This window comes from Pholis gunnellus, assembly GCF_910591455.1.
Source record: "Pholis gunnellus genome assembly, chromosome: 2".
NCBI lineage: Eukaryota > Metazoa > Chordata > Actinopteri > Perciformes > Pholidae > Pholis > Pholis gunnellus.
This window is the reverse complement of record NC_136536.1, coordinates 22120333-22133551: the sequence shown is the minus strand read 5'-3', so window position 1 is coordinate 22133551 and position 13219 is coordinate 22120333.

Here is a 13219-nt window from a genome sequence, read left to right as displayed (position 1 = left end):
CAACAACGGCAGGACATCAGTGATGACAGGGGGAGTATCTCAACGCTGATAGGCTATCGTGCCGCAGCGCCAATTGCCAAGACTTCCCAATCGCGTGAGTTGAAAACGTTCAACTCACACGATGGGACTGGAGTGACGCAAATTTGCGATGGCGTGGCGCGTTCGGCGTGGCGACATGAGTTGAAATTGTTGAAACTTCAGCGATAAAATGGCGTGGCTCTGTGGCGTAATAGCCTATCAGCGTTGAGATGCTTCTCCTGTCATCACTGACGTCCTACCGTTGTTTAATCAGGAAATAAATAGCTGCTACAATTTTAGCATAGCCTATCACCGATCGATCTGAGCTCCAATGAGAAAACTAGTTTTGTTTAGTCTAAAGGTCGGTAAGTAGTTTTGTTTTGTCAATGGTGCTCGAATCGATCGGTGCTAGGCTGTGCTAACATTGTAGCAGCTCCATCAACACTCAACATAACGTCATCTCGGTGTAAATACGGCAGTATCTTTTTCATTGTTTGTACCATATGGTTTACACACACATATTATACACATAGTTTGGTCCGTTCTCTTTTGATATGAGGTATTGTAGAGCTCTGGGTGAACGCAGGGGGATACAGTATTTATTTCCTGATTCAACAACGGCAGGACATCAGTGATGACAGGGGGAGTATCTCAACGCTGATAGGCTATCGTGCCGCAGCGCCAATTGCCAAGACTTCCCAATCGCGTGAGTTGAAAACGTTCAACTCACACGATGGGACTGGAGTGACGCAAATTTGCGATGGCGTGGCGCGTTTGGCGTGGCGACATGAGTTGAAATTGTTGAAACTTCAGCGATAAAATGGCGTGGCTCTGTGGCGTAATAGCCTATCAGCGTTGAGATGCTTCTTCTGTCATCACTGACGTCCTACCGTTGTTTAATCAGGAAATAAATAGCTGCTACAATGTTAGCATAGCCTAGCACCGATCGATCCGAGCTCCAATGAGAAAACAAGTTTTGGTAAGTCGTAAGGTCGGTAAGTAGTTTTGTTTTCTCAATGGAGTTCGGATCGATCGGTACTATGCTATGCTAACATTGTAGCAGCTCCATCAACACTCAACGTAACGTCATCTCGGTGTAAATACGGCAGCATCTTTTTCATTGTTTGTACCATATGGTTTACACACACATTTATACACATAGTTTGGTCTGTTCTCTATTGATAGGAGGTATCGTAGAGCTCTGGGTGAACGCAGAGGGATACAGTATTTATTTCCTGATTCAACAACGGCAGGACGTCAGTGATGACAGGGGTATTATCTCAACGCTGATAGGCTATCGTGCCACAGCGTCAATCGCCAAAACGCCCCAATGGGACTGGAGTGACGCAAATTTGCGATGGCGTGGCACGTTTGGCGTGACGACATGAGTTGAAATTGTTGAACTTCGGATAAAAAATGGCGTGACGCTGTGGCGTGATATCCTATCAGCGTTGAGATGTTTCTCCTGTCATCACTGACGTCCTGCCGTTGTTGAATCATGAAATAAATAGCTGCTACAATGTTAGCATAGCCTAGCACCGATCGATCAGAGCTCCAATGAGAAAACAAGTTTCGGTAAGTCTTAAGGTCGGTAAGTAGTTTTGTTTTCTCAATGGAGCTCGGATCGATCGGTACTATGCTATGCTAACATTGTAGCAGCTCCATCAACACTCAACATAACGTCATCTCGGTGTAAATACGGCAGCATCTTTTTCATTGTTTGTACCATATGGTTTACACACACATTTATACACATAGTTTGGTCCGTTCTCTATTGATAGGAGGTATGGTAGAGCTCTGGGTGAACGCAGAGGGATACAGTATTTATTTCCTGATTCAACAACGGCAGGACGTCAGTGATGACAGGGGTAGCATCTCAACGCTGATAGGCTATCGTGCTGCAGCGTCAATCGCCAAAACGCCCCAATGGGACTGGAGTGACGCAATTTTGCGATGGCGTGGCGCGTTTGGCGTGGCGACATGAGTTGAAATTGTTGAACTTCAGATAAAAAATGGCATGACGCTGTGGCGTGATAGCCTATCAGCGTTGAGATGTTTCTCCTGTCATCACTGACGTCCTGCCGTTGTTGAATCATGAAATAAATAGCTGCTACAATGTTAGCATAGCCTAGCACCGATCGATCCGAGCTCCAATGAGAAAACAAGTTTCGGTAAGTCTTAAGGTCGGTAAGTAGTTTTGTTTTCTCAATGGAGCTCGGATCGATCGGTACTATGCTATGCTAACAATGTAGCAGCTCCATCAACACTCAACATAACGTCATCTCGGTGTAAATACGGCAGCATCTTTTTCATTGTTTGTACCATATGGTTTACACACACATTTATACACATAGTTTGGTCCGTTCTCTATTGATAGGAGGTATCGTAGAGCTCTGGGTGAACGCAGAGGGATACAGTATTTATTTCCTGATTCAACAACGGCAGGACGTCAGTGATGACAGGGGTAGCATCTCAACGCTGATAGGCTATCGTGCTGAAGCGTCAATCGCCAAAACGCCCCAATGGGACTGAAGTGACACAATTTTGCGATGACGTGGCGCGTTTGGCGTGGCGACATGAGTTGAAATTGTTGAACTTCGGATAAAAAATGGCATGACGCTGTGGCGTGATAGCCTATCAGCGTTGAGATGTTTCTCCTGTCATCACTGACGTCCTGCCGTTGTTGAATCAGGAAATAAATAGCTGCTACAATGTTAGCATAGCCTAGCACCGATCGATCGAGCTCCAATGAGAAAACAAGTTTCGGTAAGTCTTAAGGTCGGTAAGTAGTTTTGTTTTCTCAATGGAGCTCGGATCGATCGGTACTATGCTATGCTAACAATGTAGCAGCTCCATCAACACTCAACATAACGTCATCTCGGTGTAAATACGGCAGCATCTTTTTCATTGTTTGTACCATATGGTTTACACACTCATTTATACACACAGTTTGGTCCGTTCTCTATTGATATGAGGTATCGTAGAGCTCTCGGTAAACGCAGGGGGATACAGTATTTATTTCCTGATCAGAAACGGATGTTGCTTCAGGATCAACGTATCCTCATACAACGTATCCTCATACAACGGTTTGTATGATGTCCTATGAAAAATATTTACCTACAAAATATCACTCAGAGAAACATACCAAACAGGAAGAGATTCGAAATGAACACAACAATTACAAAGTGATGCAATCCAGATGTGAAGACACACAAAGATACTTACAAGTCACAATGCCTATGAAAAGGGGCAAAATGACTACAAAGAGACGAAAAGTAACTAGAGACACAAAGCAAATACAAAAAGATTCAAATTGATTAAAAATAGACGCCACAGAAAATAAAAATGACTTAGTCAATTTAAATCCTTTTTGTACTTGCTTTGGACCCTACCAGCATACCTTTCTGCAATCAGCTCATCGCCTCTCCCGGCTCACCACACACCTGGCTACAATCATCTCATCAATCCACAGAATATTGATCCAGGCTTTGCTCCTACGCTTGGCCAGGTTGTTGTTCCAGTCACGTTGTTCAGGCCAAGCTGTAGAATCTCTGAGAAATAGTTTTTTGAACCGCAAGTCAATTTAACGTTAGGGGCCGCCACAATGTCATGCACTGTTAAGAGGTCTTGATCAATTTTCAAATATTTCTGTGACATCAAATTGCAGTAGTCAGCAGGTTCCTACGGATCTCAGATTGCTCACTGGTTGGTGAGGGTACAGCAGTTCAGATATATGTTCTGATAATGATCTCAGTTATATTTAAATATACTTTAAGAAAATTAACTGACACATATATATGTATATATCTACTAGAAAATATTTAGGCCTGTAGAGGTTTGCAGTCTTTGTAGGCCTTACTGGGAGCTAAAGTTGCTTTTCATCAGCGTAGCAGCGGAATCAAATTTTAGGTCTGTATAATGTAGCCAAGTTCAGGCAGCAAAAATAAAATTGGTTCTAGTATCGACCCCTGAGGGACTCCACAATGAACTAAAAAGTGAGGTAAGACAATAGAAATATTAAAGAATTCAGATTTTATTGATTTAAGAACATAACCACTTCAAAGCCGTACCAGATACCAACCAAGTGCTTGAGCTTTTCAATCAAAACTTTGTGGTAAAATGTATGAAAAGCTGATCTTAAATATTTAGTGTCAAAATTATTCATACCGGCAGTGAAGCAATTTGCATAACTTTTTCCATAAAAGATTCAAATAGATTCATGCAGGCAAAGGACCAACTACCGTGATTCTATAGAGCAGTGTCTAGCACTATATCTGAGGTAAATTGTTGTTTAGCTTAAGCTACTGTAAGATATTTAACTGAGTTTACGTTTAGCTTTCAGCAGTTATTAAATTATCCTTAGTAACTCTGATGAGCACATTCTCAGTACTTTGATACTGTCTAAAACCTGATTGAATACTTCTAGGAGTTGAATGAAGGCGGTCTTCTCAAGAGGTTTTGCAATAAAAGATCATTTTGAAATTTGTCTGTAGTCTCTGCATTCTGTTGGATCGAGGCAGCATGCTTAATGAATGGTTGCACATAGGCAATCTTCAAATATTCTGGGAATGAGCTAGAGGATAGAGAACTGTTAATTAATGAGTGTTACCAAGGGGCAGTCACATCCAGTACTTCAGAGAGAAATTTAGGAGACATTATATCTTCGGGGCTTACGAAGTGTTTGAGGTGCGCCACAGTAATCATGCACTCATTTCAAGAGACTGGCTTAAAACCTGATAAAATAGCACGGTTAGGGGCAGAGGACATCAATAAAAGAATCAGGATCCACAATTTGGTATTGCATCTCGCTGAGTTTCTCATGACAAAGAGGTTAAAATGGGTTTACACTGACTAAATTGAAAAGGATTTAAAAGACGTCCGCAGTGCTAAAAAGAGCTCTGGGGCTGTGCTTATTATTATGAATTTTAGAATTCTGGCTCACCACTGTAGGCATTTCTGGGAGAGAAGATGCACAAAGTGTACGCACTCATATACCGTACTGATAAGCAGCCCGCCAGAGTCCATTCATGTGTGCTTTATAATTTCACCCTCAGCGTGTCTTTTTTGCACTGATATCAATTAGTCCTAATCCCCCTTCCCTCTTTTTAGTTATGATCTGTGAGCTACAAAATTTCCCTTTCAACCTCAAAGAAAGGACGAACTTGCACCATTCACCAATTTAGAGCCCAAACAGGCAGCTCACAGGACCACATTACATGATTTAGGACACAATCAATGCATTAGTTACAATTATCCTTACTCCTCATCCACTACATTTTCACCTTGTTTCGTATTTTACCCAACAATTCTCTTCTGTCATGAATTATTTCTGACTTCGTCCTCATTCTCTTTTATGTAAATTCCTGTCAGCCTGTGTCTCCTGAAAACCTGACTTTTGTTAAACCATTTGTATAGAATAGTATGGCCAGACGCACCTCTGGCTGGCCCGGATGGTTCACTGTGCAGATCGGCGGCTAGATAACCAGTGTGATATGAATACCTTATTAGCCACAGAAGTGGGGTGTAGGGGCCCTAATGGGGAAGTAGAGGAAAAACCGGAATCACTTACCGTATTCCCTTTATTCGCCTCGTCCATGGAGGAAAGGGCAACGTCCTGTCCAACTTGGATGGGGCGTCTCTTGGCCATTGTTAATAGCTGACACAAGATGGCTAATAACACAAATAACTGAACAAACCTTTAAAACTGCATGTGTAGTGCTGGAAAAAACATTCTCTGAAGCCATGTACAATTTCAACCCTTTTACTGTAAGAATATGGTTGTTGCTGCAATTGCTGTCTCCTCCCAGAGGCAGCATCACGAACATGCCAGATTAGCAACGTGGGGGTGGTTGGGGGGGGGGGGGGGGGGGGGGGCTAAGCATGGCTCAGCGTTTGGTCTCTCGTCAGGTCCCCCAGCTCTGTTGTTGATACTGATGCGGATGGTGGCGAGGGGGAGGTTGCTGGGGTCAGAGATGGTCAGAGGCTTTCGTGAGTGGTCTCCAGCTTCTGTATCATAACCTGTACGTCCCACTGTTGCTGGCACCGGGCTATGGACAGAGTCAGCAGCCTGGGCAAAACGCAGCTGCTGCTTGTGCTCCTCCCGGGGGAACGCAAGATCATCGGTGCAGGACTTGGCCACAGTCTGATGCTGTCGACCTAGACACAAAGCTATTATTGGCACGATTAGCGAGTAGCTCGTCCAGTGGCATTATTAGGCCTACAAAACGGACATTTGAAGTCACGGTTTGAGGCTTTGAGGAGGGCAATGGACACAAAATGGAGGACTTTCCTTTCCTTATCAATGCTTATTTTGTTCTGCACATCTATTGTGAAGTTCACAGAAAAAATAAACCGAGAGGAAACGAATGTTGACCAAATGTATTGACCCATAATAGTAAAGCTTTGATTTGTAAGTGTTCATTTTAAAGTAAATGTGAGGTGTGTTTGTGAGAGAGAGAGAGCAAGATCTTTAGCCTTGTAAATAAGAAAAATGCGCTCGTTTGAGGTTATAGAGGAAGTTTTGAGAGGAAGATCTTAAGTATCAAGCCTGGCCTTCTATTATTAAAGAGTACAATAATACTAAGCAATCAATTTACTTCCTGTTTACACCGGCACCAGCATGCCCAGTTGACGTAAATAGTCATGTGATAGCATGTTAGTAGGGACGAAAATCTTTTCAAAAACGGTGCGGGAATGCCTGTGTGGACGGAGATTGTTTTCATTTTAAAACCCTGATTACTAAAGGTTTTCTAAAATTGAATCACGTTTTGACGACTAAAACTAGACTAACAAGCATGTTCAAGACTAAATCTAATATAGCTGCCAAAATAAAAACTGAAGTCTGCACGAGGATCAGCCTCATGCGGGAAAAGAGCCTGATAAATGGTTCTTTACGGTGAATCACGGCAACTACCGAGAGCAAGCCCAAGCAAAATATTTTTTGTAACAGAAATCGAGGTGCTTGTGGGTGAGGAGGTCCCTAAACACTCACATCCCCCTAATTCTTCCATTCACCATCCTCGCAGTGCCAGTGCATCCATCAGGCAGCATGTGTCACCTCCATATTTATGTTTACAGCTGTCAGACTGATGATTCTTTACAAAATAATAGTGACAATCTGTAGTATCTCCCAACCTGGGATATGGTAATTTGTGTAATGGTAAACTTGGCCTGCATTATGGTTAGGACTCATAATGAGGTTACGGAGTGTAACGATTGTGCAAGAGCTGTAACTGGCTTTATTTCCATCCGTCACAAGTTTACACAATTCATTTGGTGGGGAAGATGTGCTTGGTGAGGTCACTGTTCATTAGAAGGCAGAGTGTGTGTGTGTGTGTGTGTGTGTGTGTGTGTGTGTGTGTGTGTGTGTGTGTGTGTGTGTGTGTGTGTGTGTGTGTGTGTGTGTGTGTGTGTGTGTGTGTGTGTGTGTGGCAGCCACCGCGGTCTCATTAATCTGTGTTGCCAGTGCTGTCTTCGGCAAAACTACTAATGCTACTTGATGTTATATTTGATTTCTACAACGGATGATTTCATCAGTGAACCCAGTTAGTGTGGTTGAGGTGAAAAGGGCTCAGTAAAATCATCCTTAAAAAGCTCTCTACCTGGGGGGCTCTCGAGTTTATGGAGAAAGTTTAGAGTACAGCGTGTCGTACAATGCACTTCTCAGGAACGAATATAATGAATGTTACACACATGTTATATACTCAGTTAAAGAAAAAAGTAATATTACCTTTATTATAACATCAAAATTATTCAAATAAACCTCGTAGTTCCAGAAATACACTCTTTTTATTATGGATATGCAATTTTCGAGCAGAGGCCTAAAAATAGGGCTCGGGTCCAGAAGGTTTATCAGGGAAAGCACAAGCCAGACTTCCCTTAATCCTGACACCTGCCTATTCCTGGCATACATTTCACCTTGTAAAAGTGAGGCTCCCCTGAAAGCCATGGTATAGTTGTACATACAAAGCCATGGTATAGTTGTACATACAACTTGGATATTTGTAGTTTCATAAACCACAAACCACTCTTAATTCATCTCCAAAGGTGACAAATACCAGACCTGAATTCTACTTGAGTCACCTGTGTAGATGTGTTTGTAATGATTTCGATATTTTGCCCTCATGCTGTGTGTATACACATACTATATGCGTGAATTTATAATCATTTATAATTTAGCTAAGATTTTCATGCTTTGCACTATACTCTGCATACATCAAAGTGATCTCTTTTAAGGTTCAGCCTTTACAAGAAGTTGGATTTAGCTTAAGCTGCCCCCTCTAAGTTGTCATAGGTGAGGTTAGTCTCATTTTGTCAATTTGTGATGGTAATAAAAAGAAGATTGAAGGGAAGCATTACTGATAAGTCACAAAAAAAGATTACAAACTGTCCTGATATTTTTGTCTTCTCACCTATTCAATACGCAGTGTTAAACCATAGCTGCGGACCTGCACCGGCCGGTAATCATTTAAAGACTATATAAAGGTTATATAAATGTATGTATCAGCAGAGTATGGATTTACATTTGATATATAATATAATAATTAACAAACAGGATTCAGTCTCTCTCTCTTTCTACTCCTTGCTCCTTTTCTTTATTTGTCCCTTTTAAACAACACTATTGGTTTTCCACATGAATGGAGAACACCTCATTATACACCCACACACATAGACCCACACACATAGATCCATTATCTAACCCTCCAGTTTGTCTTGTTTACACTGACATGGTGTATTGCTCCTCTGTAGAAGGTTCACATTCACCTTGAAAGGTTTTTGTAATAAGCAACAAATGAAAAATCACTATCCTCATTACTACGGGACAGAATAACATGACTCTGTTGCTGTGTGTGTGTTGCACTTTGACTTTGTGAGTCTGTGTGTTGTGCTGCTATGTTGGCCATAATGTATACAAGCTCACATTGAATTTAAAGTGAGTGGGATGACTCATGAAAGGTCAAACACTATATGCCAGAGGAATGATGGAGTACTGAGAGTGTGTGAGACACATATAAGGGGAGTATTTACACTCCCAGATATTTGAGTGGCCATGACACTTGTCGTGGTTACTCGACAGTCTCTCTCATGAAGCTTATCGTAAGATCAATCAGGAGGAATGATGCTTACTCTATTTTGATTTACACTTTCTGTCTCTCTGTCTGTTGCCGCTTCCAACTCAATCAGTTGTCGCAGGCTTTCACTCTTTCAGTAAAACCAATCAGATTTTACCACGACCTCTGAGCCAGTCATCACGCTGCTGTCTGAGTCTGTTCCTTTCTCTCCTTCCGTCAGCCGTCGTTTCAGTGTCAGGTCGATGCAACCCTCCTCAGCCCCAATCCCTTCCGGTCTCCATCACATTCTTCCCTGCCGGTCCTTCCACTGAGCTCATCAGAGGTCCCGCTCCTCATCTTCAGCCGTTGCTCTACACCTCTTCACCACCAGGCTCTATTGGGGCAACCAATGGCATCACTTCCCTCCTCAAAAACGAACGTCACGATGGGGTCTGATTGCAAAAGACTCAACTTTCTTATTGTGTACTGTCAGTACATTTTTTATTATGCCCTATGCATCTTTCCAATTAAGTCCCTACTGATTGAAATGGGCGAGAGGGAAGTCAGGGTCAGCCTGCTTGGCCTGCTGCCACCGCGACCCGACCCCGGATAAGTGGAGGAAAATGGATGGATGGCTGATTGAAATGGGGATTGTGTGGCGATTGCTTTAGCCCGGTTTGAATCAGTAGGGAACAGCTAAATGCTGCGGGGAGAGTGTAGCGTGTGTGCTGCTGTTGTTTTCCTGCTAAGCTAGCTTAGCATAGTGTGCCTCCCAGAACACACATGCCTCACCAGGGTACAATGTTGTGGTTCCGGGGTGGGCGTGTCAGACAGCATGTTGCCAGGTTGATGGTAGTCCACCGAAAACATTATATTTCCCACAATTTAAGCTTCTGCATTAATGCACTAGTAATATTCAAACGTATTGTTCAGTTCGACAAAGACCAGGGATAGTTTGGATCAAAGCTTTATTTTCTTCGGCACACACACAACAGGTAGAACATTCACAGGAAAACAGCGGCAGGTTCTCGTGGTCGGGGACAGAAGGCTGAGTGAGTTACCGGGGCAGAGGCAAGGCGGGGTAGTCCAAAACAGGCAGGGTCGGTAAGGGGGAATCAGTCCAAGGGGGTACGCAGGAAAGTCTTGCATGGAAGCGGAGAACGATCTGGCAGTGAGTGTGTGTGTGTGTGTGTGTGTGTGTGTGTGTGTGAGGCAGGGGTTTAAATAGTGGAGGAAGCAGAGTGAGCAGGTGAGAGCAATGAGCTGATGAGGTGAGTGTGACTGGCAGGTGCACTGAATGAACTGATTAGGTGAGTGAGAGGTGGGAAAAAAACAGGATAGTAGTGGCAGAGCTGTGACAGCCTCGTACCGAACGGTTTAATACGAATACGTGTATTGTTACACCCCTAGAAATAAATAATAACCCATAGCTCTGGGGTCATAATGAGGTTATTAGGAGGTGGTTCAACTGTAGAAGGACAGCACTGAAGGCCCAGGTATAAAATGCACGGCCCGCCACTGCTATCAGGGGTTAGGGGCACTCTGTCAGTCATTTTGAGACACAGACAGATGCAGCAGACACAGATTTCACGTGTTTTGAAAGGAAATTAGAAAACATTTTGCCATGATGCTCGGAACACTCTCGATGATGGAGTTCCTCGATCAGCTTCCTGGTCACAAGCCAGGGTGGGAGGGGAGGAAGCATAATTACATGAATGGAAGACACCCATGGAAACAGAGGTAAATGTGTTGTTTGCTCGCATGAGATCTAACACTGACCACTGAGCTGTCCATAATGTCACATGCATTCATCTGTTTTATAATGCGACAGAGAGGAAGGCCACATCACTTATGTCTTACTCTAAAGCAGCCACTTACCCATGTCACTGCCTCACATGCTCACTTTGTTTGTATACCAGCATTAGGAGGGTAATCACAATATTGCCATGGTAACCGAGACCCTGCAAGGAAAGCGCACCATTGTTCTTCCATGTTTCCTGTGCTGTATACTTCCTGCGTATCTGTTTAGTATTTCTGATAATTAGGATAATGGTTCTACTGGTTCAAGTGGTTTGTAGTTTGTGTGCAGCCTGAATAAGAATTGTTTCCACAGCCGATAATATGACGTCCGTCATTAAACAGCCATGTCTCTGCATTTACACATTTCCCAGTGTACTGTAGAAGTTTTTGCATTTGCTTGAACAATTAAGCAAAAGTACATCTCACATAATGTTTTATTTAATTGAAGTCGGAGCAAACATGTTATAAAAGTATCCGCAGACATCAAATACGTGCTAGGATAGGGGCTGCTAAAACATTGTAAAGAACCACCGCCTAGTGGATTGGATAATAAAACCAACTGGACTGAATGGACATAAGGTAATAAGGCTTCTACTTTGATGCCTTTAGTTCATTTAGCTGTATTTTTACTTAAGCATCAGAGAGGATATGAGTACTTCTTCTGTCAGTACACTACGTTGTACTACACAGTCAATGTACCCAGACACCCAAATGTTGTGTTCAGAGGTACTAAATCACTTTCTCCAACTTCACATTCTGTGGTGGTTTGGCTCCATCTAAAGTATGAGGGTTGCCACTGAGAGAGAAATGACAGAAAAAGAGAGCGAGAGAGACGATTGATTCGATACACTTCAGGACCTTAATTCAATATTTATACACATTAAACTGTGCTGAGCTCTTTTAAAATCTGACTCCTCTGTCAGATTTTTTTATTTTATCTTTATCTCTTTCCTATAGTTCGAACCCTCAGGCCGACCATTAAATGAAATTGTGAAATTATTGCTGTAATTAATTTAAAAAAAAAATGTTTTGCCTTATTTGTAATTAGTTTTTCTTTACTTATAATACACCAATACAACCCTTCTTTATTTAAGATAGAAAGACATAATTTTATCGTCCCATAGCTTACAATGTACAGTATATTCTCCTGGATATATAGGAATATATTATATATATTAACCGTCAAATAAATGAAATGAGTTTGTAGTTACGAGACTATATATTTGTGTAAAAACACCAGAGTACAACTGACTATGAGCCTTTTTATCGTTCATCGGTCATGTCTCATCCGTTTGCACCGTGTTCAAGCCAAATATTTACTTTGTCAATTTCTAATGAGCCGCAGTTCAAGTGTGTGTGTGTGTGTGTGTGTGGGTTAGTGATGCCAGCCTGCTTGTGGTGTTCAGTGTTCTGTGTGTGTGTCGCAGGCAGGCTTCATAAAACATGTCAGCGAGGAACCCAGTGAGCAACGGTGGAACTTATCGTGTCGTGATTCGACAGTAGTCAGGGAAACGCACCAGTCTTCATATATTCGTATACGGTGCTGCTGGTGCACAAGGCAACAGGTTTGGAAATTAAGATGGGCAATAATCCAGGCAGCGGAACAAGGGAGGGGAACACTGATTTTGCCCAAATTGTATGTGGTTGAGCCTGTGGGGAGATAAAGTGTTAGCTCGTATGTGTATCTCTCTGTCTCGCATAGCGCTGGAACAATCAGCCTTATGTTGTCTGTGCTCATTTATGACTCTATGCTCAAGGACCTCTTGTGGTTTCAATGATTTTTTAGTTTTTAAAAACCCATTTTATTGGCTGTTTTATACCGTCATTGACACCTCACTCCTTTTGACCGGACAATATTTTAGGCTCCAAAAATGTTTTGGATTATTTTCATTCTGAACATGAGCATCTGGAGATTAATTTGCGACTGTGGCTCAGTGACAGAGCAGGTTGTCGGTCAATCAGAGGATGGAGGTTCGATCACCGGCTCGCCCAGTCCATGTCGATGTGTCTGTGGGCAAGACACTTAACCCCAATTTGCTCCTGTAGGCTGTGCCAACAGTTTGTGAATGTGTGTGAACGTTAGTCCTGATGGGCAGGTGGCACATTGCCATCAGGGTGTGAATGATGACATGTAGTGTTAAAGCTCTTTGAGGTGTCGAGAGAATAGAAAAGCACGATACAGGTACAGTCCATTTACCATTTAATTCCATATTTTATGAACCACTGAAGTTAATCTCGATACGATATGAATAAATCCCTTTTTTTTATCTTCACCACCATCTTCACCAGTGAGATTCAACTCTTCTCTGGCTTACTTCAGATACTTCTGTATCTGCTTGATAGGATGATTG